This window comes from Neophocaena asiaeorientalis, unplaced genomic scaffold, assembly GCF_003031525.2.
Source record: "Neophocaena asiaeorientalis asiaeorientalis breed wild unplaced genomic scaffold, Neophocaena_asiaeorientalis_V1.1 scaffold49, whole genome shotgun sequence".
Lineage (NCBI taxonomy): Eukaryota > Metazoa > Chordata > Mammalia > Artiodactyla > Phocoenidae > Neophocaena > Neophocaena asiaeorientalis.
This window is the reverse complement of record NW_020172456.1, coordinates 2,205,942-2,232,128: the sequence shown is the minus strand read 5'-3', so window position 1 is coordinate 2,232,128 and position 26,187 is coordinate 2,205,942. Positions and strand designations below refer to the sequence as shown.

The following is a 26,187-nucleotide window of genomic DNA, read 5'->3' as shown; positions in this document are numbered from 1 at the left end:
CTGACTTTTTTTATAGTATTTAAGTATTAATTTTATGTCATAGAATTTAAGCTATGAGATATCAAGGAGAAAAGTATTGCGTGTTTATGTTTTCTTCCCTTTTCCCATATCATATAACATAAGATGTACTGACTTTTTATTACAGTATTTAAGTATTAATTTTACGTCATAGTATTTAAGCTATGAGATATCAAGGAGAAAAGTACCACTTAAGGACTTTACCTCCTTTCCTGGAGGAGGGTTTAGTGCGTTTTTAGTTGTATGCAAGATAGCTGTAACATGTTAGGAAGAATTACAACCTTGTTATTGTCTTTATTTGGAGATTAAGTGTGGGTTTAGGAGATGCATGTGGATGCCAAGTTAACACGTAATGATTAAATTTATGTGTCAGCTTGACTGAGCCAAAAAAAAAAAGAAACCCAAGCCTTTAGCTCTACCGCATTTCGTGGGAAATTCTAGGGATTAAGTGACAGCATAAGGAGATAGACATATTTAGAATTTGGGACATTCTATATGACAGCTGGCCTGACCTCTTCAAAGGGTCAATGTCATGAGGGGGGATTGTCATAGATGAGACAAGACTTAAGAGCCATAATAAATTTATTGTGTGAAACTTACTGGATCCTCGTTTCAAAGAAACAGGTATAAATTTTTTTTAGGTCAGTTATAGAAATTTGAATATGAAGTGAGTTTTAGGTGGTATTAAGGAATTACTGCTATTTTTGTTACATATAATATTGGTATTGTTAATTGGAGAAGTATCCCTACTCTTTGGAGATACATGTTAAATATTTAAGAATTAAGTGTCATGATGTTTTTAATTTACTAAGAAATGATCCAGTTATGAGGCAAAAAAAGGCAAAATATTAATAATGGTTAAAACTAGGTGGATGGTATACGGGCGTTTATTGTATTCTTTTCTTTCCTGCGCGCATGAAATTAGAATTAAAATTACATTGAAACAGACAGACAAAAAACAGGAGAAAGCTGCTGCCGGATCCATATAGCTGCCCTACACAGCCTGTAGACCCAAAGTGGGTGATAGACCATAGCATCTAGAGCCTAATGGCCACAGCAAAAACTCATACCTGCTGAAACTGGTGCTTCAGCAACTGCCACTGGCAAAGGAAGAAGGGCTTCTGCCTCCCTTCCAGGAATCATGGGTATGTGATTGACCAGATGAATCTAGAACCCTGCTGGCCAGGGGCATCCTACCATGCAGGTAATGGAGCTTTAGCCTCAGAGCCCCTCAGGTGCACAGGCATCTTCCAAGACCCCGGAAGGGCCTTAGCAATGTGTTCATGGGGTCATATGCTTTTGCAACCATCCTTGCAGAAGTAAGATATGTCAACTGAAAAGAGTTAAGGTTGCTATTTCGACTCTGATTTTCCTTGTGTCATGGTATTGGATGACCATGTGTTGTGTTGGACGGTATTGGAACGGCCATGGGAATTTTGGGGATCCAGCTAAGAGGAAGTTGAACTGTAGGTACATGTAGTTGGTGTTTGACTGTATCTGCTTCTGTGTTTTGCGGTCAATTCCAAGTTGTCCTGTTGTAGGAAGGGCTTCCATGAAGACACTTACTGCTCACTGTGCCAACTCCCTGAGCTTTATGATATCAAGGTGCAGGGCCAGAGGTCATATCATGTTGTGAATGTGTCCTCTGCCCATCATCAGAAGTATTTAGCAGTGGTGGAGGAGGAAAAAAGGCTGAAATGTACAAAGCCAGAAGCTAGTCTGTGTAATATTCTTCCACTTACCAGATGTATAAAATTATAAGTGGAGAGTTTGGTACTCACTGGTGCCTAGTAAAATGGAAGATTTCTCCTATCAGGAACATGCTCAGTAACTTAGCTTACACGTTTACAAACACCAGATAGTTTTTGATGGGCATTATGAATCGTAGAGTTTATCAGAATTCCTATATTTGTAGGGCAAAACCTGCAGTAGTACTACAAATAGTATGTTTCATATGTTTTATGCGTATCAACTATCAACAATAAAAAATTTTAATGAACCATGCTGAAAGAAAAATTCAATTATCTTTTTATTTATTTTCCATTAGATATTACAAAATCTTATCTTATGGAAAAGTGATCAAAGATCATGTAGCACAAAAAAAGTAGAAAAAAAAACCTGTTATAAAGGTATGTTGGGAAGGTGAATAATTATTTTTCCTGGGTGTAGTGATGTTTGTGTTATTTCAGCTTTTAAAAATTTATAATGCGCTATGATTTTTTCCCTCATTCTAAATAATTATTTGTAATTTTGTGTTCTTTTACTTAAAGAAGGCCTGCACAATTGTATAAGCTTTAGACAGGAGATGTCAGAGCAAAAAGATAGAATTCTGGTCTCTATGACACTTAGAAGCCCATGGCAGCTCTGGATGGCCCATCTCCAGACTCCTTTTATTTAAGGGAGAAATCAGTATCTTTCTTGTTTAAATGACTGTGTTTTTGGCTTTTCTGTTATGAGCAACCAAACAGAATCTTAACTGATATGCCCTTTGACTCAGCAGTTCCACTTCCAGGAATTTGTCCTGCAGATACACTGGCACATTTGCAAAATGATGTATGGTCAAGGTCATTCATTGCAGCAAAAGATGAGAAACAATCTTTATGCTCATCAATGGAGACTGGTGGAATAAATTATGTACATCCATACAGTGAAATAGTAAGCGCTGTATATTAGGAGGAAGCTTGTCATATTGACATGGAACTATCTCTAAGGTATATTGTTAAGAGATAAAAGTAAGTGCAGAAGTGTGTGAATACCATGCTATTATTTGTGTTAAAGAAGAAAAATATGCCATTGGTTGCCTCTGGGGGCGACTGAATGGCTGAGGACAGAATGAGAGGGAGACTTTTTACTGTGTTCCTTCTGAATAATTGTGAACTTTTAATCTATTAAAAATAAAATTAAAATAAAAACTAGAAAACATTCTTATAATTAATACTTGTATAACAAAGCATATTGTTTGCTAAAAAAAAGCTCTTTTCAGATAAAAAAATAAATTAAAATCCCCTAAGTCACCCATAAATAGAGATGCCATATGCCTGGCTTGCCCAGACAGTCCCAATTTATGCCTCTTTCTCTGGAATAATTGTCAATATCACCTCACTTCACTCTCAGCGGTGTCCTGGTTTGGATGATAAATTGTCTGGTCAACCCACCCACAAATTACATCAGACCCCTTAAGAAGTCCAGCCCAGCCAGTGATGAAAGTGATCCCACCTCTTTGACTGATGACCAGATGAAGTAGTTGGCTTTAGTTTAGGGACCTTGAGTGAAGAAGAACGTGTTTTTAATGATAAGTGGATGTCAGTGCGGTGGGCAGTGATCACATCGAGAAAGGCAATAGGGAGTGGAACAAACTGAAGGTCTGATGGCTTCTCTTTATCATCTTGTGCTGATGCTGGGGCTTTGCTTAGTGGGAGGAATGGTGGATGAACCACTGTCTTATTTCCCTGATTATTTTCTCTCTCTCTTTTTGCTGTATAATTACATGAACCAATGTTACATGCACATATGTCATGACTCAACTCTGTAGAACTTACCATGTTGTATTTGCAATCTGCCTATACCTCCAGGATTGTGAGCCTTGTGAGGGCAGTGACTGTGATTTCTCCCTGTGTCCTGGCACACAGTCAAACTCACCAAATGTTTGTTGAATGAATGACTGAACTCTGCAGAGACCTGTGCTGACATCTGGTGCTCTCTTCCCCACAGCCTCTGGTTGTCGTATCTTGAAGACTGTAATATTTATGAAGGCAGGAGCTAAATTTACTTGAATCAACACTGGAACCTCAGCGCAGAGTACTGGTACATAGTAAGTACTAATAAATGTCAGTTTAATGGATGAATGAATGATGCAGTTTTAAAAAAGTTTTATTGACGTATAGTTGATTTACAATGTTATGTTAATTTCTGCTATACAGCAAAGTGATTCAGTTATACATATATATATTCTTTTCCATGTTCTTTTCCATTATGGTTTATCACAGGATATTGAATATAGTTCCCTGTGCTATACAGTAGGACCTTGTTGTTTATCCATTCTATACATAATAGTCTGCATCTGCTGACCCCAAACTCCGAGTCCTCCCCTCCCCCACCCCCACCGCCTCCCCCTTGGCAACCACAAGTCTGTTCGCTTATATCTGTGAGTCTGTTTGTTTTGTAGATATGTTCATTTGTGTCATATTTTAGATTCCACATATAAGTGATATCATATGGTATTTGTCTCTCTTTTTGACTTACTTCACTTAGTCTGATAATCTCTAGGTCCATCCATGTTGCTGAAAATGGCTGAGTGATATTCCATTGTATATATTGTATATACCACATTTTCTTTTTCTGTTCATTTGTTGATGGACATCTATTGTAGGTTGTTTCCATGTCTTGGCTCTTGTAAATGGTGCTGCTATGAGCATAGGGGTGCATGTATCTTTTCAAATTTTGTTTTGTCCGGATATATGCCCAGGAGTGGGATTGCTGGATCATATGGCAACTCTATTTTTAGTTTTTTGAGGAACCTCCATACTGTTTTCCATAGTGACTGCACCAATTTACATTCCCACCAACAGAGTAGGAGGGTTCCCTTTTCTCCACACTCCCTCCGGCATTTGGCATTTGTAGACTTTTTTTTTTTAATTGGAGTATAGTTGATTAACAATGCTGTGTTAGTTTCATGTGTACAGCAAAGTGATTCAGTTATACATATACATGTATCTATTCTTTTTCAAATTCTTTTCCCATTTAGGTTATCACAGGATATTGAGCAGAGTTCCCTGTGCTATACAGTGGGTCTTTGTTGGTTATCTATTTTAAATATAGCAGTGTGTACATGTCAATCCCAAACTCCTAGTCTATCCCTACCCCCTACCCTTCCCCCCTGGTAACCATAAGTTCCTTCTCTAAGTCTATGAGTCTGTTTCTGTTTTGTAAATAAGTTCATTTGTATCATTTTTTCAGATTCTGCACATAAGTGATATCATATGATATTTGTCTTTCTCTGTCTGACTTACTTCACTTAGTATGATAATCTCCAGGTCCATCCATGTTGCTGCAAATGGCATTATTTCATTCTTTTTAATGGCTGAGTAATATTCCATTGTATATATGTACCACATCTTCTTTATCCATTTGTCTGTCGATGGACATTTAGGTTGCTTCCATGTCTTGGCTATTGTAAACAGCACTGCAATGAACATTGGGGTGCATGTATCCTTTCAAACCATGTTTTTCTCTGGATATATGCCCAGGAGAGGGATTGCTGAATCATATGGCAGCTCTATTTTTAGTTTCTTAACTAACATCCATACTCTTCTCCATAGTGTCTGTACCAATTTACATTCCCACCAACAGTGTAGGAGGGTTCCTTTTTCTGCACACTCCCTCCAGCATTTGTTATTTGTAGACATGTTTTTAATTGCAGTATAGTTGATTAGCAATGCTGTGTTAGTTTCTTGTGTACAGCAAAGTGATTCAGTTATACATTTACATGTATCTATTCTTTTTCAAATTCTTTTCCCATTTTGGTTATTACAAGATAGTGAGCAGAGTTTCCTGTGCTATACAGTAGGTCCTTGTTGGTTATCTATTTTAAATATAGTAGTATTTTGGATGATGGCCATTCTGACTGGTGTGAGGTGATATCTCATTGTAGTTTTGATTTGCATTTCTCTAATAATTAGTGATGTTGAGAGTCTTTTCATGTGCCTCTTGGCCATCTGTGTGTCTTCTTTGGAGAAACGTCTATTTAAGTCTTCTGCCCATCTTTCAGATTGTGTTGTTCATTTTTTTGTTATTGACTTGTATGAGCTGTTTGTATATTTTACAAATTAAGACCTTGTCAGTCACATCATTTGCAAATATTTTTCTCCCAGTCTGTAGGTTGTCTTTTAGTTTTGTTTATGGTTTCCTTTTGCTGTGCAAAAGCTTATAAGTTTGATTAGGTCCCATGTGTTTATTTTTGCTTTTATTTCTATTGCCTTGGGAGACTGAGCTAAGAAAACATTGGTACGATTTATGTCAGAGAATGTTTTGCTTACGTTCTTTTCTAGGAGTTTTATGGTATCATGTCTTATATTTCAGTCTTTAAGCCCAAATGATTCCGTTTTTGCCTCAGTCGTCTGAGGACCAATCTCTTACCTGATCATTCTCATCACTGGTGTTATGGACTCAATATCTGTGTCCTCCTCAGATTCATATGTTGAAGCCTCTAGCTCACAACGGGATGGTATTTGAAGATGGGACCTTTGGGGGATAATTAGAGTCACGATGGGATTGGTGGCCTTATAAGAAGAAGAAGCTTGCACACACTGAGGAAAGACCATATGAGGACATAGAGGAAGTAAGCTGTCCCTAGGAAGCCAATCTGCTGGCACCTTGATCTTGGATTCCCCAAGCCTCTAGAATTGTGAGAGATAAACTTCTGTTGTTTAAGCCACACAATCTATAGTATTTCGTATGACAGCCAAGCAGACTAAGACAGGTGGTGCACCTGGCTCTGGAGTAGGGCAGGGGAGCTCTCTCACCCTGGTGGAAGAAGAGTGCATGGAGAAGGCAGGGTTTGGAGACCTTCCTGAATGAACACAGGCCATGCTTTACAAGCTGAGACTTAAATGGTAAATAGGAGTGAGGCAAGAGAAGCAAGCATCTGGTGAGAAGGGACTTGGGGAGGAGTGGGAGGGATGTCAGCTCCAGGAGGGGAAGGATTTTTGACTTTGCTTTGCTGTGTACCCCAATGTCTGAAGCAGTAGGCACTCAACAAAGAGTTGCTGAATGAAAGAATAGACTGAACCACACAGCGAAGTCCCTGTGGCCTGGAAGAACCTGGAAGGCTCTGCAGTGCTGTCTTTAGAAGCTCAAAGTAGCAAGAGCAGAAGCCCAGGAGTCAGTCAGGAGGCTCACCCAGTTTGGATTCCCCCCAAAGCAGGTACTGAGACAAGGATTTAGGTGCTGCTAGTTTCTACTTGGGAAGCACAAGTGAGGGAGTGGGGGGAACTGAGAAGAAAAGTTGGGGTAGTGAATGGAGGGGCTGAATCCCATTGGGGACCTCTGAGGAATCTTGCGGAATATGCCTCAGCATTGTCCTTCCGAGGAGTGGGGATGGGTGGTCATCTGTGATTCTTGCGGAGTGTCCCTGGGGGGCCGTAAGATTCCTAACACTCCGGGCTGCCCTGCTCTGGGCCGAGCAAGCTGCTGTGCTGTGTCAGAAAGCCCTGGGAGAAAGCAGGGGAGCTGCTTGAGGAGGGAAGCTGCCAGCCTCTTGGCAACCCACCACCACGGCTGCAGCTGTGTTCAGGGGATGCTAGATAGAGGGTCTGGGGTGGGCCTCACAGCGTCCGTTCCAGAGGAGATACAGGGCTCCAAACAAGAGAGAGTGGTGGCTTTAATTATGGTGGTGGCATTGGACGGAGAGAGAAATAGGCAGATTTTAGGTACTTTGGGGATATGGATGGTGAACAACAGTAGAAAGTCAAAGCTCTTTCTTTTTTCCTCTCTCTCTGTCCATTTTCATTCCAGAGATATGTACTGCTGTGCTCTGGCTCCCTGGGAAGTGGGCACTGAGGCTGAGTTTATCGAGCACGACGGTAAGGAGTGTCCTTGCACCAACACCTGTGGAAAGGAGGGAACAGACACAGGAGTGGGCAAAGGGGAACCACACAGCCGCAGTCAACCCCAAAGGGCGCTCTGGAGCTAGACCTGACCTACAGAGTTGTCCTAGGTCGGGTCTAGATGCTGGACCTCCATCAGTCCAGGGATGTGGGCCAACCTGGGAAGGGCAGCTCTCTTCAGCTGAGGCTATTGCTATCATGGCGTCCGTCACAATTATTGTCTTTTGCAGGCCAGGTACCATTGTAGGTGCTGAGTATGTAGCAGTGAATGGGGTCAGGTGAGGGAGAGACAACAAACAAATATATAACATTGGGCAGTGAGAAGAGCAAAGCAGAAAACCACACAGGGTTAGCTGGATGATGGCTGGACAGGGTGGGTGAAGGTTGGGATGGAGGTGATGGAAACTTGAAGGTAAAATCAACCTGACTGTGACAGTTTAGGGGCTGGGCAGCCTCTCCCTGCACTGCACACCCCTGGAACCCACTCTGGAGCTGAGAGCTGCCCCATCTCTTGGCCACAATTCCCAGCATCTTTGTAGGAGGTAGGGGCAGCCCCACTTCCATAAGAAATTTGCCATGGGACCCTCTGCTTTCTTGTTGGCCAGCAGCCTGGGGTTTTCGGAGTTGGGGAGTGGCATGAGGGGCGGTAGCTGGAGTTTGGCAAGTCTTCCCGCTGCCTCCAACCTGGGGAGGGGGGTGGATTGGCAGGACGGGTGGCTGGGCCCAAGTCATGGCCGAGACTCTGTGTGTGTGTGTGTGTGTGTCCGTGTGTCAGTCCTTTCCCACATGCGATCCTGCTGCCCGCTTCCTTGGCCCGCCTCACCTGGGCAGATGCCTGCAGGGGGCAGCACTGCTGGGGTCCCTGCTGGGGGCCAGGGTTGGGGGAGGCTCCCCCAGCCAGGCCCAGGCTCCACCTGCTTCCCTCCCCCTCTCTCCCCAGGCCCTTGTGTTTGCAAAGGAAGGTCAAGCGTCCCAGGAGTCTGGATGCAGTCACGGATCATTATGGCCGGGAGAGCTGGTGCAGCCTCGGCCAGGGCAAGGGCACGGCGGCTGGTAGACTGGCGGGCGAGGTCCCGTGGAGTGAGGCCGTCCTCGGTTGCAGCATCCCTGCCAGTGTCGCCACTCCCGCGGACGCTGGGGCCCGGAGAGTGGTGCTGTGGACTGGTTCCGGCCAGTGGCGCATTTAGCATCAAAACAAACCCAATACTGAGTTAGTTGGCGACCAGTCCCTCTGTTTCTGACAGCTTGGGTCAGTTTCCTGGTGACTGACAGAAATGAAAACCTGAATTTAGGCTGTGGCTCTGCCAGTCTTTGCTGAGTATTCTCAGACAAGTTACTCAGCTACTCTGAGCCTCAGTGTTCCCATCTGTAAAATGGAGGGATTCAACATGATCTCTGAACGTTTTTTCTATCTCTAAAGCACTGTCTGTTCTGTGGCCCTCTTCCTGTTCTGGTCCTGGAGGTCAGGAGAGATGTAGGAAGTTGGAGTTTTAAGGACTTCCTTGGCTTCTGTTCACCCAGTTGTGAGCATCTGACTGGAGAGACTCTATAAGGGACAGATTGCTGAGGAATAGGGAGGCCCTTCCCATTTGTGAAGAGCAGAGAAGAGTCATGGTGGGTGAGAGCCAACAGCAAGAGAAGGGGAGGTGGCAGAGAACATCCGAAGAGCTTCTGGCACGTAACTGTGGTGCTCATGGGGAACATCAGCTCCTTTGTGGTTTGCTCTCCATCCCTCCCTTGAGAAACTGTCATTCCCCAATACCTGTGTTTCAGGTGAGGCTATTAACTATGGAGCTCTGCCCGTCCCTGTCCAGCAGTGGGGATTATGAGTCATATTCAGGGGCCAGTGTGGATGGTGACGGAGACAGTGGCACGCTCTTTTCTCTGGCTTTGCTAACTGTGTGGGTGAGGTAAGTCTGGAACTGTTTGGAACATCTTTGATGCCGCATGGAGAGAGCCTGACTGAAAATGGAGCACACTAAAGGGAAAGCAAAAATATTTTACATTTAAAAAAATTTTTTGTTTATTTATTTATTTTTGGCTGCACTGGGTCTTTGTTGCTGTGCGCGGGCTTTCTCTAGTTGCAGTGAGCGGGGGCTACTCTTCATTGCGGCGCGCGGGCTTCTCATGCGGTGGCTTCTCTTGTTGTGGAGCACGGGCTCTAGGCACACGGGCTTCAGTAGTTGTGGCTCGTGCGTTCTAGAGCGCAGGCTCAGTAGTTGTGGCACACGGGCTTAGTTGCTCCGCAGCATGTGGGATCTTCCCAGACCAGGGCTTGAACCCATGTCCCGTGCGTTGGCAGGCAGACTCTTAACCACTGCACCACCAGGGAAAGCAAAAATAGAAACAGAAGGTCCTAGTGACATAATTTGAGCTCCCGGATATATCCATGCCTAAAGCCAGCCCCACCCCTGGATTTCCCCACTTATTTGTACCAATGAATTCCTCCTTTCGATTATTCCAGTTTGAGTTGGATTTCTACTGATTGTGGTTGACTGAGTTCTGGCAAATATAGTGTCTAATAAATATAATAGCACTTCAGGATGATATGCTAGATCGTTTCTAGTCAAAGTGGTCCAAGGACCAGCAGCATGGGAGCTTGCTGGAAGTGTAGAATCTCAGGTCTATCCAAGACCTATTGAATCAGAACCTTCATTTTTACAAGAGCCCAAGCTATCCATATATACATTGAAGTTTGAGAAGCAGTACACTAGACCAGTAGCTCTCAGCTCTAGAAGCACACTTAAAAGTCCCAACACCCAAGCCATACTCCAGACCAATTAAATCAACATCTCTGAGGGTGGACCCTGGCATCCTCATTTTTTTTAAACTCCCTGGGAGATAACAATGTACAACCAAGCTTGAGGACCACTGCTCTGGTGTGATTTGCTTAATGGTAGCTAAAACGTCAAATGCTTTGTGATTTAGAATACAGCCAAAGCCTGCTTCTGTTGTGGGCACAGCAAAGGGACCTTGGTAGTGGTGGGGTCCCTTAGAAATGAAGTGGGAGCTGCCTTGCCCGGTAGAGGAGCCAGACTGGGCTGTATCCCACAAACAGAACTCACAGGCACCCCAAGGCAGATTTTACCAAATCCTGGAATACTTTCTTTTCTTACTACAGCAACATATCTTCTCTTCCTTTGAATTCATAATCCAGGACTACATAAATATCTCGTAAGCTTTAAAGATTCAAGTCCCTCTGACACAGGAACTTGACCATAAGCACAACCTGAACCCCAAACTGAACCCAAATATTATTTTTTTACTGAACCATGAACTACCTCCAAAATATGTTGTGAGTTTTTATTTTCCTTCTAAAAATCACTATTGTGGTGAATCAACTCACTCTGGAGCTAATCCAGATGCTTTCTAAGATCAGTCAACTAGAAGAAACTGGGGTATCAGAATATTCTCTGAATTGAACGCAAGCAAAATCCTTTGCATTGGAGAATTGGCTCTGACTGGTTGCTGTGGGAATTTGGCCTGTGGCCTCATGTTTCCAGTGGCTCCTGCATTTCTATTTCTTTCTGAGTGAGGACCTTGCCAGGACCCATGGGGCACCTGTGACCAATTATGTATGGTCCAGGTGGCATCGTTAGGGTGTTAGCAGGTGGCAGCGGTCCGTATGCATGGAAAAATGAATAAGATGGAGGTATATCCTCCTAGGGAGAGGGAGAAGAGGGATGGAAAGGGAGTTTCTGGGGCTGCTTTGTGTTTGTTCTTTATGGTTTTAACTGCTGGCAAGGAACCCTTTCCCGTCTGGAGCGCTGCTTGGGAGCAGGGAGAGGTGTGGGAGGGGATGGGGAGAGAGCTAGAAGCTGGCCTTTCTCTGCTCACCGTTGTCAGCAGCTCATTAGGGATTCTAATCAGGCAGAAATATTTTCCCGTTACCTCATTACCAACTCTAACAAGGTCCCAGCTCCAGGTCGTGGCTGCTTTTCTCCTGCTGGGGTTAACGACGAGCAGCTTGTTGGAGCCTTCGGTAACTCATTTGTTATAACATGCGATTCACAGCAGCAAGAAGGCTCTGGGGTGGAGGAGGCAGAGCAGAGAGCAGGGGAAGAGGTGGAGGGAGAGCCCTCTTCGCAGAGGACAGGAAGGCAGAAACGCCCAGTGCTTCGGGGAAACCAAGCTCAGACCCTAATGGGCACCTTGAATCTTCTGGGAATCCGGGCCCAGCTCTGTGTGAGGTGCAGACCAGCTCCAATTGTGTGTGGAAACAGGTGACATCATGACCAGTTGTTGGCTGGGGATTAAAGGGCGAGCTTTTAATCCTGTAGGGACAATCTTCAGGACCTCTGCTTCGTGCGCTTGTATGGCCCTAGACGCCAATCCTTGAACTTAGTGATTTGAAAAATATTTGCATGCCATAATTTACCAGGTCAAAGCCTATCCACGGCTTCCTAATTCCCATCGTCTTACATCAAAACTTCTTTACTTGCCTATCTAGGCTCTCCATAAAATACCTCTACTCAAACTAGTTGTGTTTCAAGTATTTCCCCCATACAAAATCCTCTACCTGAAACTCTTAAGGACTTGGTCTCTTCAATATCCCGTAAAGACTGTTAATTTTACCTTCTTCTTGATTGTTCTTCTTTCACATTCAAGTCCTGTGCATTCACCAAAGCTTAACCAAAGGATTACATCTTCCATAAATCCTTTCACGATTACGCTACTGGATGCCTACGGCATGGCTTAAAATGGGGATCTGCCAGATTTGGCCCATCTCTTTTTATAAAGTTTTATTGGAACCCAGCCATGTTCACATGCTTACTTAGCTGCTTTTGCACTACATCAGAAGAGTTAAGTAGTTGCAACAGAGACCATATGACCGGCAAAGCCTAAACTATTTACTATTTGCCCCTTTGCAGAAAAAGTTTGTCTACCCCAGCTTAAACCATAAAGTTTATAACTTTAATTTATATTGTGTTTCCTTAAATTCTTCCAGAATGCCTTCCCAGCTTATTCTTTTTCTCCTCTTCTTCCTATCCACTCTGCACTCTTCCCATCTTCTCTTGCTCCGAACTTTCATCACATTTTATCTGTTTATTTCTTGTGATGCTTTTCTCTTTCTAAAAATTGCAACCGTCATTTATTTAAAATGCCTGTTCTGTATAATCTCTAGTCTGTAAGCCCTTTGCAGGCAGAATCTCTTCAGATCCATCTCTGCAACCCCTCAACTATTAGCACAGGGTTCAGTAAGTGGGGAAAGAACCTCGTTGGTTTCAGAGTCTGCCATGGCTCCTGAATGGCCTTTCTGGAATTGCCACGAGAGGTGTCAACAGTTTTCTGGCAGTTCTGTTCAGGGTTATGACATCCTGAAGAGCTGTGTTCCTTGTAGAATAAAGCTATCTAACCCTGCCCTTGAATTACTGCTTCCTCAGTAGTGAGATCACCAATTCATGGAGGGTAGGATGCCCTGCAACTTTGTGGGTGAATTAGGGGATACTATTGATCCTGGTTCATTTCCATCTCTCCCTTCTTTTCTAACATGATCCCATTTTATAGAATTCCAGGTGTAGGCCCCTCAGTTCTATGGAGATATCTGAGAAAAACAAAAGCTTCCTGTCTTTCAATCTTTATTATACAAAATCACAGTGAAATTGTGGGAGGCAGAATAATGGCCCTCAAAGATGTCTATGTCCTAATCCCTGGAAACTGTAACTACATTACTTTAAATGCAAACGGGAGTTTGAAGATATGGTTAAGGGTAAGATTTTGAGATGGTGATATTATCTTGGATTATTGGATTGTCCAATTTAATAACCTGAGTCCTTAAAGGTAGAATAGTGAGGCAGGAGAGTAGGTCAGAGAGATGTGACATGAGAAGGACTCAATCCATTGTTGCTGACTTTGAAGATGGGGGAAAGGGCCATGAGCTAAGGAATGAGGGCAACCTCTAGAAGCTGGAAAGATAAGGTACAGATTCTCCCCTAGAACTTCCAGAGGGGAAGGCAGCCCTGACACCACATTGATTTTAGCTCACTGAGACCCATGTCCGACTTTGACCTCTAGAACAAGCAGATAATATATTGTTGAAGACACTAAATTTGTGGTAGTTTATTATAGGAACAGTAGAAATTTTACCATTTTACACAAAATATTTCACTGACTTAGGGAGGCTGTGTGGGGAGGTGGAGGCTAGCTGGTATTTGTCTATCCATTCCAGAAAAAAGAAGTGTTGTTCAGAGTCCTGGAGCTAGAGCTGGCCTGGTTGTCTTGGAGATCATTACATTTACCCCTAAGATTAAGTTAAATTGGGGAAATGTGTATGGCCTTTCGCTGTCAGTATTTTGGGGGGAAGGCATGGACTGGCTTTGTGGGGTTTTTGTTGCATGTACATAGTGTATACAGACTTCAGGTTTTTAGGCCAGTTTGTAGAACTGTGGTCCTCAGAGAGTCAGGAACCCTGAAGTTCAGGGCCTGGGGTGATTTCTCCTGGGCATTGCTTTGGTTACTAAAACAATTGGATGAACCATGTATCAATTATCTATTGACATAATAATGCTACATAAAAAAACATCCCCCACCAAAAAAACCCAAAAAACAAAAAAAATCCCCCAAACCTCACTGACTTGAAACAATAACCATTTATCATTGCTCACAGGCTTATGGCTCTGCTGATCTGGGCTGGGCTCAGCTGGGCTCAGCATCTGTGGTCAGGTTGGCTGGAGGCTGATTGGTTCAGAATGACCTCAGCTGGGGAGACTTGGCTCTTCTCCACATGCTCTCTCCCCTCCAGAAGGCTAGCTGATGGTGTTCTCATGACAGGGGAGGGAGAAAGGGGGGTTGTGGAGAGTGGGAGAGGGAGAGGGAGAGGGGAGTAGGTGAGGCCTCTAGAGGCCTAGTTTGGAGCTGATATGTTGCTGCCTACATTCCGTTGGTCAGAGGAACTTACAAGGAAGCCTAGATTTAAAGAACAGGGAAATAGTTTCAACTTCTTGATGAGAAGAACTACCAGGTCACATTGCAAGTGGTGTGGGAAGGATGGAGAATTAGGGCCATTTTTGCAGTCAGTCTGCCGCAGACTCTCCGGGAAGGGAAAAATGCCCTTAGACCCAAACAGCTCCTGAGAGCTGTCTCCTTTCCTGGCCTGGGAGAAGCCTCTGATGAGAGCCTCCAGATCCCATCCCCTTTTCACTACATGTCCTCTCTCAAAGAAAGCCACAACTCTCCCTATGAACTGCCAGCCATCAGCGCCCGCCTTCCCTGTCTCTCTGCTCCAAGCCTGAGGGATGTCGTGGACGACCAGCCAGCTTGATGAATGCCACCTCTGTAAACCCTCCCCTGGCCTCTGTCACAGCATCAGTGTGAAATGAACTTGCTAATACTCTGAGAGCCACAAACCTTTTCCTCTTCCCCAGCACGACGCATCGAATCGATCTGGCTGGGTGAGCCGCGACAAACCAAACCCCACAGAAAAAGGCATCAGCAAATTTAAAGCCTCGTTCAAGGTCTTGATTCACCATAAACTAAGTTGCCGGCAGCAGGTGTTGACACTTCTTCCACGGCGGTTGATACCGGGATTTATCGACTTGCCATAAGATGTTGATATTGACCAAGACTGAGTTCCGAATGAAAAGGCCTATGGCAGTATATCTTTATTGCTCAGATAATCTGCGGACTTGCTAATCCTTCCTTGTCCCACTCAATAATGTCGCAGAAATTCTTTTGGAACGGAGAGACCATTACTTAAACACAACAAGATGCTCTTTCCCTACAAGACCTCCTGAAACAGGGATGGAGGTACCAGCGGTGTGTTGAGAACATAACCAGTGTTGGAAAATCTATTTGTGCCTGTGCCCGAAACCATAACGCCTTTAAGTTTTTAGAGACCCAGCTCTCTCCTCTTGGGAAACAGCCCAGAAAAAAACACAGTAGGATTTGACATGGGACCTGTTCATGAATAGTGTCCACTTCCCTTTCCCCACTGGTCCACTTCAGGGCCACAGGTGTGCCTACCTCCCACCCAGGCTAGTGAACAGTTTGATGTCACCCTTAGCGCTGGTCCCTGACAGTGAAATTAATGTGACAGTTGGTTCTTGCTAATTGTGGGGCCCACTAGGAACACAGAAAAAGAGGGACAATTTATTACCTGCTAATTTGTTTTCTCATTGAAATAAATACAGTCTGCAGCCCTCATTTAAGGGAGGATATGTATGCATTAGAGTCACATATGGTGACTTTTGAGTTATTTTGGATATCAGGGTCCCTAGGAAAATCAGCAGGGAGAAGATGAGCAAACTGAACAGGGCCAAGGAAGCAGCCCAGAGTGGCTGGGTCAGGGAGCAAGCCAGAGGGGCAGAATTTCCAACCCAGCTCCCTTACCCAGCTCTGTTCCCCTGGATGGTTTCTAAGGGCCTCTTCAAAGAGGAAGATGGAGGCCAGTGGGGAGAGGCCAAGGAAGACAGAGCCACAGGAAGATGGAGATTTCATAGACATGCTCTCCCCTGCCATCAGGTAAGCAGGTGCAGGATGACCCAGATGCTGATCCACAGTGGGACTCTTGCTCTGTTCTCTCTTCTAAGACTTGCATAGTCATTAGCAGTGCAATCTCTACTGGCCCTCCTGGCCGCTTCCCATGATTTCTGGGGAGGTGGGCCTAGGTCCTGATCCTAGAGTGAACATGTGATCAGTTCTGGCCAATGAGATGAAAAGGGAATATTTTGGGGGTAGTTCTGGCATCTTCCCTCCCTGATATGAGAAGGCAGACAAAGAGTATCTCTCTATTCTGTCTGCCACCTGCTTCCTTCTTGACGTGAAGTTGGTTGGTGGGAGGAACCCCCCCCTCGCTCATGCTGCCCCCTGCTTCCTACAATGGAAATGCTATGGCGCTGGCAGCAATTTTATTCCCAAGAGACCAGGAGAATGTGGAGACACCTATTCAGGGTCCTCCATCGTGGAGCAGCTAAAACAAAGCCTAACTGCCCAAGTTTCACGTGAGAAAAATGAACCCTTGTTTGTTAATGTTGCTGTGAATTGATTATTCTGTTCCTTGCAGCCAAAAGCATTCGTAAACAATATAAGTACCTATTTCATGGTTTGATGGGAGAATTATATAAGATAGTCAGAGGGTCTTCTGGACAGAGGCCTGAAAGCTTCTCCAATTTCTCTGCAGAGTCTTGACAGTAGGTTTGTAATATTTCCTCCTTGGGAATAATGATGAAAGGGAGAGGCTGGGAAAAGGAGCAGAGAAGTGAGATAACTCCACTTTTCTCTTTCTGTTTTGGGGAGAAGGCAATTCAGACTTTAGATGATGATTCTCCAACCACTGTGCCTGTAATGCATTGCATGCTGGGTCTAGCAACTATTGAATACATCTTGCAGACAATGGCTGGATTTAAAATTTTTTGTGTACCTCAAATATTGGTAAATTTCATTCAGTTTTCTCATTGCTTTACCTACTAATTTTAAGACTGTGTAGGGCATCACTTCAGTTCAATAAGCAGTGGTTTCCATTGTTTTAGGTTTTTTATTTCTTTGCCATTATTAGGTCTGCAATCTCTACAGACTGAAGGGGACTAGACAGTTCTCGTTGCAAAGGAACCTTTTGGTAAGTGAAGAATCATTATTTAATCCTAAGAATCATCTTCCAATTAATTTATTTGCTAAAATTCTTGAGAACCCAATGGTTGGGTGCTCAAATAGGGTAGCAATCTGCCCCAGGTTGGCTTCTGAACCCTGAAGCTCAACGTATTGTGGTAGCTCACAGCCTGAGAGAATCTTGCAAACTATTTGCAAGGATCAGGGAAGGGACTGCAAAACGATGTATTCTTAGCTTTGAGTTGGTATAGCTTGTCTGTCTCATAGGTTAGTATTTATTTTTAAATTTTTATTTAAAAATTATTATATAGTAAAATTAATGTTTTGTGTGTATACGATTCTATTAATTTTGACACATATATGGATTTATGTAACCACCACCATAATTAAAACAGTGCTCCCTCATGCTAGCTCCTTCTAGTCACATTGTTTTCTCACCTCCAGCCTGTGCCACTGACTTGTCTGTTTGCCATCACTATAGTTTTGTGTTTTCGAGAATGTCATAGAAAGGGAATCATATAGTAGATCACCCTTTGAAACTGGCTTTTTCATTCAGCATAATACCTTAGAGATTCATTCAAGTTGTTGTGTGTATTAAAATCTGTTCGTTTTTATTGCTGAGTGGTTGATATTCCACTGTACGGTTGTTCCACAGTTTGTTAATCCATTCACCTTTTGAAGGATAGTTAGGTTGCCTCCAGTTTGGGGCAATAATGAATAAAACCACTATAAACATTTGTGTTCAGGTTTTTGTGTGAACTTGGGTTTTCATTTCTTAGGGTAAATAATTAGAAGTTGGATTGCTGGGTCATATGGTAAGTGTACGTTTAACTTTATAAGAAGTTGCCAAGCTGCTTTCTGGAGTGGCCACACCATTTTACATTCCTATCAGCAAGGTGGGAGAGTTCTAGTTACTCCATATTTTAATCAGTACTTGGCATTTTGGGTATTTAAAAGTTTATTTTAGCCATTTAATGTGTGTAGCGGTATGTCACTATGATTTTAATTTGCATTTTCCTAATGGTTAATAATGTTGAACATTTTTTTGACATCCATATATCCTCTTTGATGAAGTGTTTATTTCAGTCCTTTGCCCATTTTTAAATTGTGCTACTTGTTTTCCTGTTGCTGAGTTTTGAGAATTCTTTATATATTCTGGATACAAGCCCTTTGTTGAACACGTGATTTGAAAATATTTTCTTCCAGTCTGTAGCTTGTCTTTTCACTCTCTTAACAGTGTCTTCTGCAGACCAAAGTTTCTAGTTTTGAAGAAATCTGAATTTCAGTTTTTTTCTTTTATGCATTATACTTTGTGTCATATCTAAGAATGTTTTGCCTAACTTTAATCTCAAAGATTTTGCCCATGTCTTCCACAAGTTTTGTAGTTTTATATTTAGATATATGATCCAGTTGAGTTAATTTTTGTATACAGTGTGAAATTTAAGTTGAAGTTCAGTTTTTTTTTTAGCATATGGATGTCCAGTTGTTCCAGTACCATTTTCTGAAAAGACTGTCCTTTCCCCATTGAATGGCTTTTGCACTTTTGTAAAAAAAAAAAAAAAATGAGTTGGTCATATTTGTATGGGGCTATTTTGGGACCCTGTTCTGTTTCATTGATATGCGCATGTCTATTTCTTTGCTAATTCCATGTCTTGACTACTGTAGCTTTACAGAGAGTATTAAAATTCGGGTAGTGTGACTTCTCCAACCTTACTCTCCATTTTCCAAGATTGGTTTAGCTATTTGTCTTCATCAGTTTGGGCTGCTAAAACAGAATGCCACAGAATGAGTGACTTAAACAACAAACATTTATTTTTCAGTTCTGGAGGTAGGAAGTTTGAGATCAGGGTGTCAACATGGCTGGTGAGAGCCCTCCTCTTATTTCATAGCTGGCTGCCTTCTTGCTGTATTCTTCACATGGAAGAAAGAGAGAGGAAGCAAACTCTCTCTTGCCTGTTCTTATAAGGGCAGTAATTCCATTATGAAGGCTCCACTCTCATGACCTCCCCAAAGCTCTATCTCCAAATACCATCACACTGAGGCTTAGGGTTTCAGCATATGAATTTTAGGGGTACACAAACATTCAGTCCATAGCGCTATTCTAGTTTCTTTGCTTTTCCATATAAATTTTAGAATTAGCTTGCCCAATTCTATAAAAAAAATCCTGCTGGAACTTTGACTGAAATTATATGAATCTATAGATCAATCTGGGAAAAATGAATATCTTTACTATACTGAGTTTTCCAGTCTGTGAGCATAGTATGTTTTGTCATTTATTTAGGCCAAATTTGAATTCTGTCATCAGCATTTTGTAGTTTTTTCAACTCACAGGTCCCATGCATATTTTGTTAGGTTTATACATAAGTATTTTATTTTTCTTGAATATGAAATATGAAAATGGTATGTATTTTTACTAGTGTCTAAAACTATGATTGGGGCTTCCCTGGTGGCGCAGTTGTTAAGAATCTGCCTGCCAATGCAGGGGAAATGGGTTTGAGCCCTGGTTGGGAAAATCCCACATGCCGTGGAGCAACAAAGCCCATGTGCCACAACTACTGAGCCTGTGCTCTAGAACCTGTGAGCCACAACTACTGACCTCGCTAGCTCAAAAAAAAAAAAAAAACTGATTGATTTTTGTGAGTTGAACCTTGAACTGGTGGCCTGTGACCTTGTTAAACTCACTTACTGTTTCTATGAATTTTACTGTTGTTATTGTCGATTTCTCAGGACTCTATATTTAGAAAATTATGTTTGTGAATAAAGACATTTTTATTTCTTCCTTTCCAATCTGTAGGTATTTTATTTCTTTTTCTTGCCTAGTTACATTAACTACAATTTCCAGTATGATGTTGATTGGACTGGTGAGAGTATGTCTTCTTCCTTTTTTTTTTTTAACATCTTTATTGGAGTATAATTGCTTTACAGTGTTGTATTAGTTTCTGCTGTATAAAAATGAATCAGTTATATGTATACCTATATCCCCATATCCCCTTCCTCTTGCGCCTCCCTTCCACCCTCCCTATCCCACCTCTCTAGGTCATCGCAAAGCACCGAGATGATCTCCCTGTGCTATGCGGCTGCCTCCCACTAGCTATCTATTTTACATTTGGTAGTGTATATATGTCTGTGCCACTCTCTCACTTCGTCCCAGCTTACCCTTCCCCCTCCCCGTGTCCTCAAGTCCATTCTCTACGGCTGAATCTTTTCTCCTGTCCTGCCCCTAGGTTCTTCAGAACCATTTTTTTTTAGATTCCATATATATGTGTTAGCATACGGTATTTGTTTTTCTCTTTCTGACTTACTTCACTCTGGATGACAGACTCTAGGTCCATCCACCTCACTACAAATAACTAATTTCACTTTATTTTTACGGCCGAGTAATATTCCATTGTATACATGTGCCACATCTTCTTTATCCATTCGTCTGTTAATGGACACTTAGGTTGCTTCCATGTCCTGGCTATTGTAAATAGTGCTGCAGTGAACATTGTGGTACATGTCTCTTTTTGAATTACGGTCTTCTCAGGGTATATGCCCAGTAGTGGGATTACTGGGTCATATGGTACTTCTATTTTTAGTTTTTTTGAGGAACCTCCATACTGTTCTCCATAGTGGCTGTATCAATTTACATTTGCACCAACAGTGCAAGAAGGTTCCCTTTACTCCACACCCTCTCTAGCATTTATTGTTTGTAGAAATTTTGCTGATGACTATTCTGACCCATGTGAGGTGATACCTCACTGTGGTTTTCATTTGCATTTCTCTGTTGATTAGTGATGTTGAGCATCCTTTCATGTGTTTGTTGGCAATCTGTATATCTTCTTTGGAGAAATGTCTATTTAGGTCTTCTGCCCATTTTTGGATTGGGTTGTTTGTTTTTTTGATATTGAGCTGCATGAGCTGCTTGTAAATTTTGGAGATTAATCCTTTGTCAGTTGCTTCATTTGCAAATATTTTCTCCCATTCTGAGGGTTGTCTTTTGGTCTTGTTTATGGTTTCCTTTGCTGTGCAAAAGCTTTGAAGTTTCATTAGGTCCCATTTGTTTATTTTTGTTTTTATTTCCATTTCTCTAGGAGGTGGGTCAAAAAGGATCTTGCTGTGATTTATGTCATAGAGTGTTCTGCCTATGTTTTCCTCTAAGAGTTTGATAGTGTCTGGCCTTAAATTTAGGTCTTTAATCCATGTTGATTTCTTTTTTGTGTATGGTGTTAGGGAGTGTTCTAATTTCATTCTTTTACATGTAGCTGTCCAGTTTTCCCAGCACCACTTATTGAAGAGGCTGTCTTTTCTCCATTGTATATTCTTGCCTCCTTTATCAAAGATAAGGTGACCATATGTGCGTGGGTTTATCTCTGGGCTTTCTATCCTGTTCCATTGATCTATATTTCTGTTTTTGTGCCAGTACCATACTGTCTTGATTACTGTAGCTTTGTAGTATAGTCTGAAGTCAGGGAGCCTGATTCCTCCACCTCCATTTTTCTTTCTCAAGATTGCTTTGGGTGTTCAAGGTCTTTTGTGTTTCTATACAAATTGTAAAATTTTTTCTTCTAGTTCTGTGGAAAATGCCTTTGGTAGCTTGATAGGGATTGCATTGAATCTGTAGATTGCTTTGTGTAGTATAGTCATTTTCACAATGTTGATTCTTCCAAATCAAGAACATGGTATATCTCTCCATCTGTTTGTATCATCTTTAATTTCTTTCATCAGTGTCTTATAGTTTTCTGCATACAGGTCTTTTGTCTCCTTAGGTAGGTTTATTCCTAGGTATGTTATTCTTTTTGTTGCAATTGTAAATGGGGTTGTTTCCTTAATTTTTCTTTCAGATTTTTTGTCGTTAGTTAATAGCGGTGAGAGTGGGAAACCTTGTCTTGTTCCTGATCTCAGAGGAAATGGTTTCAGTTTTTCACTGTTGAGAACAATGTTGGCTGTGGGTTTGTCATATATGGCCTTTATTATATTTGTCAAAATATATATGGCCTTTATTATATTTGTCAAAAGCTTTTTCTGCATCTATTGAGATGATCATATGGTTTTTATCCAGTTTGTTAATATGGTGTATCACATTGATTGATTTGCATATATTGAAGAATCCTTGCAATCCTGGGATAAACCCCACTTGATCATGGTGTATGATCCTTTAATGTGCTGTTGGATTCTGTTTGCTACTATTTTGTTGAGGATTTTTGCATCTATGTTCACCAGTGATATTGGTCTGTAATTTTTTTGTGACATCTCTGTCTGGTTTTGGTATCAGGGTGATGGTGGTTTCATAGACTGAGTTTGGGAGCGTTCCTCCCTCTGCTATATTTTGGAAGAGTTTGAGAAGGATAGGGATTAGCTCTTCTCTAAATGATAGAATTCGTCTGTGAAGCCATCTGGTCCTGGGCTTTTGTTTGTTTGAAGATTTTTAATTAGTTTCAATTTCCATGCTTGTGATTGGTCGGCTTATATTTTCTTTTTCTTCCTGGTTCAGTCTCAGAAGGCTGTGCTTTTCTAAGAATTTGTCCATTTCTTCCAGGTTGTCCATTTTATTGGCATAGAGTTGTTTGCAGTTGTCTCTTAGGATTAGGTGTAAGTTTAAGTTGTTTATTTGAGATGTTTCTTGTTTCTTGAGGTAAGATTGTATTGCTGTAAACTTCCTTCTTGGAACTGCTTTTGCTGCATCCCATAGGTTTTGGGTCATTGTGTTTTCATTGTCATTTCTTTCTAGGTATTTTTTGATTTCCTCTTTGCTTTCTTCAGTGATCTCTTGGTTATTAAGTAGTATATTGTTTAGCCTCCATGTGTTTGTATTTTTTACAGATTTTTTCCTGTAATTGATATCTAGTCTCATAGCATTGTGGTCGGAAAAGATACTTGATACAATTTCAATTTTCTTAAATTTACCAAGGCTTGATTTGTGACCCAAGATATGATCTATCCTGGAGAATGTTCCATGAGCACTTGAGAAGGAAGTGTATTCTGTTGTTTTGGGATAGAATGTCCTGTAGATATCAATTAAGTCTATCTGGTCTACTGTGTCTTCTAAGCTTGTGTTTCCTTATTTTTTTTCATTTTGGATGATCTGTCCATTGGTGAAAGTGGGGTGTTAAAGTCCCCTACTATTATTGTGTCACTGTCGATTTTCCATTTATGGCTGTTAGCATTTGCCTTATGTATTGAGGTACTCCTATGTTGGGTGCATAAATATTTACAATTGTTATATCTTCTTCTTGTATTCATCCCTTGATCATTATGTAGTGTCTTTCTTTGTTTCTTATAATAATCTTTTTTTTAAAGTCTATTTTGTCTGATATGAGTATTGCTACTCCAGCTCTCTTTTGATTTCCATTTGCATGGAATATCTTTTTCCATACCCTCACTTTCAATCTGTATGTGTCCCTAGGTCTGAAGTGGGCCTTTTGTAGACAGCATATATATGGGACTTGTTTTTGTATCCATTCAGCCAGTCTGTGTCTTTTGGTTGGAACGTTTAATCCATTTATGTTTAAGGTAATTATTGATATTTATGCTCCTATTACCTTTTCCTTAATTGTTTTGGGTTTGTTATTGTAGGTCTTTTCCTTCTCTTGTGTTTCTTGCCTAGAGAAGTTCCTTTAGCATTTGTTGTAAAGCTGGTTTGGTGGTGCTGAGTTCTCTTAACATTTGCTTGTCTGTAAAAGTTTTAAATTCTCCATCAAATCTGACTGAGATCCTTGCTGGGTAGAGTAATCTTGGTTGTATGTTTTTCCCTTTCATCACTTTCAATATGTCCTGCCACTCCCTTCTGGCCTGCAGAGTTTCTGCTGAATGATCAGCTGTTAACCTTATGGGTGTTCCCTTGTATGTTATTTGTTGCTTTTCCCTTGCTGCTTTTAATCATTTTTCTTTGAATTTAATTTTTGATAGTTTTATTAATATGTGTCAGCATGTTTCTCCTTGGATTTATCCTGTATGGGACTCTCTGTGCTTCCTAGACTTGATTGACTATTTCCTTTCCCATGCTAGGGAAGTTTTCAACTATAATCTCTTCAGATATTTTCCCAGTGCCTTTTTTTTTCTCTTCTTCTTCTGGGACTCCTATAATTCGAATGTTGGTGTGTTTAATGCTGTCCCAGACGTCTCTAAGACGGTCCTCAATTCTTTTCATTCTTTTTTCTTTATTCTGCTCTGTGGCAGTTATTTCCACTATTTTACCTTCCAGGTCACTTATCCATTTTTCTGCCTCAGTTATTCTGCTATTGATTCCTTCTAGAGAATTTTTAATTTCATTTATTTTGTTGTTCATCATTGTTTGTTTGTTCTTTAGTTCTTCTAGGTCCTTGTTAAATGTTTATTGTATTTTCTCTATTCTATTTCCAAGATTTTGGATCATTTTTACTATCATTGCTCTGAATTCTTTTTCAGGTAGACTGCCTATCTCCTCTTCATTTGTTAGGTCTGGTGGATTTTCATCTTGCTCCTTCATCTGCTGCATATTTCTCTGTCTTCTCCTTTTGTTTAACTTACTTTGTTTAGGGTCTCCTTTTTGCAGGCTGCAGGTTTGTAGTTCCCATTGTTTTTGGTGTCTGCCCCCAATGGGTGTGGTTGTTTCAGTGGCTTGTGTAGGCTTCCTTGTGGAGGGGACTGGTGCCTGTGTTCTGGTGGGTGGGGCTGTATCTTTTCCTTCTGGTGGGCACGGCTGCATCCAGTGGTGTGTTTTGGAGTGTTTTGAACTTAGTATGACTTTAGGCAGCCTCTCTGCTAATGGGTGGGGTTGTGCCCTTGTCTTGCTAGTTGTTTGGCATGGGGTGTCCAGCACTGGAGCTTGCTGGTCATTGGGTGGCGCTGGGTCTTAGTGTTGAGACGCAGATCTCTGGGAGAGCTCTTGCTGACTAATATTATCAGTGGGGCTGGGAGGTTTCTTGTGGTCCAATGTCCTGGACTCAGCCCTCCCACCTTGGAGGCTCAGGCCTGACATGCAGCCAGAGCACCAAGACCCTGACAGCCACACAGCTCAGAAGAAAAATAAGAAAGAAACAAAACAAAACAAAACAAAAATGAACAGCCAGAACCCTACGACAAAGGGTAAAAGCAAAGCTATACAGACAAAATCACACAAAGAAGCATACACATACACACTCACAAAAAGAGAAAAAATATGTATATAAAAAAAGGAAGAGAGCAACCAAACCCTAAACAAATCCACCAATGATAATAAGCACTAAATACTAAACTAAGGTAAGCATAAAAGCATAAACAAATTAGATACAGAAAGCAAGCCCCAAATCTGCAGTTGCTCCCAAAGTCCACCACCTCAATTTTGGGAACATTCATTGTCTATTCAGCTATTCTTCAGATGCAGGGTTTATCAAGTTGATTGTGGGGATTTAATCTGCTGCTCCTGAGGCTGCATGGAGAAATTCCCCTTCTCTTCTTTGTTTGCACAGCTCCCGGGGTTCAGCTTTGGTTTTGGCCCTGCCTCTGCCTGTAGGCCACCCTCAGGAGTCTGTTACCCACCCAGACAGGAGGGGGTTAAAGCAGCAGCTGATTCAGGCTCTCTTGCTCACTCACGCCAGGGGGAGGGTGGGGTACAGTAATCATAATTGGAATGTGGGGCAAGCCTGAGGTGGCAGAGGCTGGCTTGACATTGCAACAGCCTGAGGCACACCCTGTGTTTTCCTGGGGAAGTTGTCCCTGGATCACGGGACCCTGGCAGTGGCGGGCTGCACAGGCTCCCGGGAGGGGAGGTGTGGATAGTGACCTGTGCTTTCACACAGGCTTCTTGGTGGCTGCAGCAGCAGCCTTAGCATATCATGCCCATCTCTGGTGTCCGCGCTGATAGCTGATAGCTGCAGCTCACGCCCGTCTCTGGAGCTCATTTAGGCGGTGCTCTGCCTTCTGTGGGCACACAGGGAAGGAATCCCTTCTCTTCGCACACCCAGTAACAATGGTCTCTTGCCCCTCTGGCAGGTCCAGACTTTTTCCCGGACTCCCTCCCGGCTAGCTGTGGCTCACGAGCCCCCTTCAGGCTGTGTTCACGCAGCCAACCCCAGTCCTCTCC

At 42.2% G+C, this 26,187-nt stretch overlaps 1 protein-coding gene across 14 annotated transcripts in view; it reads left to right on the top strand.

The window, feature by feature from the left end:
• Positions 1 to 19,709, top strand: part of ADCK1 (aarF domain containing kinase 1) — a 151,229-nt gene extending 131,520 nt beyond the window's left edge. For 9 of the 14 annotated variants that reach the window (XR_003002239.1, XR_003002235.1, XR_003002234.1 and 6 more), the window contains 4 exons: positions 3,730 to 3,829; positions 6,759 to 6,940; positions 7,531 to 7,598; positions 15,981 to 19,709. The gene's annotated coding sequence lies outside the window, so the exon portion shown is untranslated. Of the gene's footprint in view, positions 1 to 3,729; positions 3,830 to 6,758; positions 6,941 to 7,530; positions 7,599 to 8,562; positions 9,695 to 15,980 lie in introns of those variants that run through there. The other 5 variants (XR_003002229.1, XR_003002228.1, XR_003002227.1 and 2 more) reach the window with 5 other exon arrangements.
• The last annotated feature ends 6,478 nt before the right edge of the window (positions 19,710 to 26,187 follow it).